This window comes from Pteropus vampyrus, unplaced genomic scaffold (genome assembly GCF_000151845.1).
Source record: "Pteropus vampyrus isolate Shadow unplaced genomic scaffold, Pvam_2.0 Scaffold130, whole genome shotgun sequence".
NCBI classification, from domain to species: Eukaryota; Metazoa; Chordata; class Mammalia; order Chiroptera; family Pteropodidae; genus Pteropus; species Pteropus vampyrus.
The window spans coordinates 4,664,701-4,668,823 of record NW_011888911.1 but is presented as its reverse complement, the minus strand read 5'-3'; the positions used below and the strand labels follow the sequence as shown (position 1 = coordinate 4,668,823).

General features: G+C 40.1%; 1 long non-coding RNA gene across 1 annotated transcript; it reads right to left on the bottom strand.

Moving 5' to 3' along the window:
- Positions 1–842: 842 nt before the first annotated feature.
- LOC111744244 lies at positions 843–2,563 on the bottom strand. Its single transcript, XR_002782067.1, has 2 exons — positions 2,435–2,563; positions 843–1,875 (listed from the first exon to the last, which is right to left on the bottom strand). It is a non-coding gene; the product is annotated as an uncharacterized LOC111744244 (long non-coding RNA).
- Between the last annotated feature and the right edge of the window lie 1,560 nt (positions 2,564–4,123).

The window sequence follows — 4,123 nt, the reverse complement described above, 5'->3', positions numbered from 1 at the left end:
TAGAAGTCCCTAAGCCCTAGCCTAGTCTGGAAGCTGAAGGGTGAGAAAAAGGGGAAGTGAACATAAGTGAGTAATACATGTCCTACATAATAAAGGGTCATTTTTTTTTCTGGGCAGAAGGTAGTTCTACACATTTCATGTCTCTTCTGTCATTACATCTACATGGCAGACTTGGATATAATCCTCTTTCATAAAAAGGCTAAGCCTTAACGTATCCAACTTTAATGTGCATATGAATTCCCTGGAGCTCTTTGTTAAAAGGAAGACTTTGATACAACAGATTTTGTGCTTGCCTAAAAGCCTGCATTTGTAACAAGCTTCCAGGCGATGCCTAGGCCTCCACAGGTCACATTCAGCCATGAACAAACTTGGAAGAAAGTCCTGGGAGATCAGTCTCCACTATGCATCTCAGGCAAATGCCAGTTCACTTCCTAATGCCAGTTCACTTGTAAGTTTAATGGAACTCAGGTCTAGGCCATCCACCACCTTACTGAACACATATTGAGGTCCCTGCTCAGAATTCTTAAATTTTCAAGGTGAAAGGGATAACAGAGGTCTAATTTAATCATTTAGTTTTACGGATGGGGATACTAAGCTCTTAAGGGGTTAAATTGTTTATTATTACTTAACTATTTAAGTGTATGGTCAGGATTCTAATACTTTTCTGCCCAGAGCCCTTTACTTGCTTCATGTAAGACAGGAAATCAGCCTACAACACAAGATATGGGGACAGGACATAGAATGAACACTGGAAGCATCAGAAAAGTTGGAAGGGAAAATAAAAGATAATAAAAACAATGCAGGTTCAATGAATAAATCTATAAAAGATCGACACAACAAAGTGCAGAGTAGAGAGAGTCACTTTAATATGGATACATCAGTATTTTAGGGGACAACACAGCAAATAGGGTCATTTCCACTAGGATAGAGTATCTGGGACGTAAGGGTCGGAAACAATCAAAGGGTGCTCCTTCTTTTCTCATGGGGTGAGTGAATCAGGTTAAGCTCTCAGGCAAAGCTGCCTTTAAAACCACTTTTTCCTTTATTATACTGGATCACAGCCTGAATCAGAGGCCTCATGGGTTCAGGCTAGGACTAAGGATTCCATCAACACCCTTTTACTAAGATGTTTCCTGATAAAGGAGAAAGGTCTGACTTCAACAGTTATGACTCAACCCAAGTCCAGTGAGAAGGCATGCAGCATGGGCTAGCAAAACCCAAGCAGAATCAATCAAGAAGGTCCCCAACAGTGCCAACGCTCGCAGTGGATCCCTTGAGTCTCTTTGTCGTCTGGAGGTTATATCTATCCCAATGTTGGCTTTCAACCTCCCCTTCGTCCTACTTCAAGAATAGAAAACTATAGCTCACCAGCCTGGTTCTCATAAGTATATAAAATCAAAAGCAAATAGAAAAAAAATAATGCAGAAAATTCTCTAATTCAGGCATTCCCTAACATCAACGCGGCAACCTTTAATCTGGAATTCATGTCACTTGTTTTTCATGGTGACACTCTAGAAAACTTGGGAGGAACTTTACTACTGCCTAAGAATCCTTTGAACTCCAAGGAAGGGAACAGGTTCTGGGACTACTGACACTTGACTGAGGGCACATGCGGGTAAAGGAAAATCCTATCCAAAGGGAACCTGGAACACAGAGGCAAGGTGGGCGGGCACCCTTTACTTTTACGACAAGAAATCGATGGGATAGGCATAAAATACAACACATTACAGCAGAAGAAAGGCTAAAGGAAAGGTCAGTATCATAGAAGATGCACTTGTTTTTCGGGATGGTATCCTCAGAGGGCAAAGATGGCAGGATCCTCAGATGATTTCAGGAAATTAATCGCAGCTTTCATAAGCACACGCATGACGGAGCCTGTTAGGAGGAGAAAACAAGAATTAGAGCTGAGGGACAGCAATGAGAGTAAATACTTCTCTCTCAGTCTCCCCTAAACCTCCCTGATTATCTCCCCCGCAAGATCTGGTTTTATCTTTCAATACCCCTGGCTTTCCCCTTCACATTGCCCAAATTCCCTTTAATCTTCTCTGGCCCCAGAAATACTCAGCAGCAGTGAGATAATAAACAATCAAGGAGTAAGTGCCCCAAGTCCAGTCTCACACTCAGTGTGGTACTGACAGAGTAAGGAGAATAAATGCCACTTCGTGTCCTTCACACAATTCACACTCCCCATCCATGTCTCTTTTCCTCTTTACACACCTCCCCATCTCCCCCAATTTAAGCCTGCACCCTCATCCTGCCAAGAAAAGAAAACTAGCTGGAAGACCAGAAGAGGTCTGGACCATGATGGTCGGAGGAGAGGAGTATGGGGTTTCTCTCTTGGCCATCCTCTCTCAGGCCTGGTGGCTCAGTATCTGGGAAGATGTCTCACTTCCTAAGGAGAGAAGGCAGTGGGGTCCTAGAATTGTGCTCCTACCTGCATGCATGTGAATCCAGGACACAGCTTTCCTTTCCAGAAGTTCCCACTCACACTTCATGTCTTTACCATTGGCATGGAGCCAGAGCACCGCCAGGACTGTGGCCCAGCCTGAGGAATCCGCATTCTGTACAACAGTCAGAGAGACTTCCCTGAAGCCTTCAAGTTGGAGCAAGAAACTCTTCAAGGAAATGTAAAAAGCTCCACTCCCTCCTCACTTACTGTGCCCCAAACTACTACTAAATGGGATTACCTGGTCTCTTTACCTCATTTATGACTTGCAAGGCATCATGCCAGGCCTTAAACTTAAGGGAAACAATCCATTGAGTCTTAGGGTAGAAAGGTCTTAAATTTTAAATCCAGTGTAACCACCAGGACAGTGCTTGAAACTCCTAAAATACTCCCAACAAGGATTACCCAGCTGTGATAAAAGACACACATGCACAACTGCTTTATGGTTTATAAAGTATCTCTATGTTTTATTTGAACCCTCACCTAAACAACTCAAAAAAATGAAAAATTATCAACGACGTTTTTAAGAGAGAAAAGTGATTCATACAAAACTGAAATGATTTTCCCAAAGTTAGCCTTCTAGCAAATGAAAGAGCTGGGACTGGAGGCCAAATATTCTGATTCAAGTCATATTGCTCTTATTGCTCAATAGAAAGTCTCAGCCACAGAACAGAAAATGGGCTCCCTGAGGGTTCACTCACGGCTCCCAACTCCAGTTTTTAGAAACAACAGGTCAAGAGAAATTCCTCTTTCATAACATGACCTTCAAAATTTAAAAAAAAAAAAAAATCATTTCCTCTGAATAGTCTTGTTTCAGATCAAAATTCTCAGTTCCTTTAATTCTTCATTAAGAGGACTGCTTATGTCAAAACAGTAAGAATCTCCATGTTTGTTCTCCTAGTCTAGAAACGAACATCACAGTGATTTCTGAAATTTATCTCCTTAAACGGTCACATCTGGTGGCAAATGTACTTTTAAAACATTATGATCCCAGCCCCCAAAATATATAACTTTTCTGACAATCCTACTGCCCTCCACTAATTGTGTTTCAAATATGCTGATTCATATTAAGTTCGTGGTCATCTGAAATCTCTGACTTCCATGTGCAACAGCTCTTAAGTCATTCTGCTTCTATTCTCTACTTGCATAGTTGACAATTTAGAAGGAAAACAGTATTTTTATTCCTACTAATTTTTTCAGAGAAAATTTCAAGTCATTGTTCGAGGTTTTTTGGGATCTGATTTTCTTGTCTAATACTTTATCTCCAAGTTTTGTCATATACAAATAAGAAAGCACTGGTCCACATTTTTGTTTAAACATTCATTGAAAATATGGACCACCAGAGAATTCAGAGTCTAGTGAGTCCAGAAATCTGTTTTGAGTTTGAATAAATTCATTATTCAGTGCTGTGGGTTTTGAGCTAGTTTTTACTCCGTCCATATGTTCATCATTAAGAAAAACTCAAATTCCTTACTAAAATTCAGACATACCAGAGCTCTGGATTCCTTTGATTTATTGGCCCAGTTACCACGTTAAAGAAGAAAATGTTAGTCTGACATATCTTATTCTTAATAAAATCAAGTTAGAATTTTATGATCTTTATATTTCCTTTTAATTGTTTATAATTATTATCTTTCTTATGTTAATAATTTGTTTATTATCTTATTTGTTGTAGAA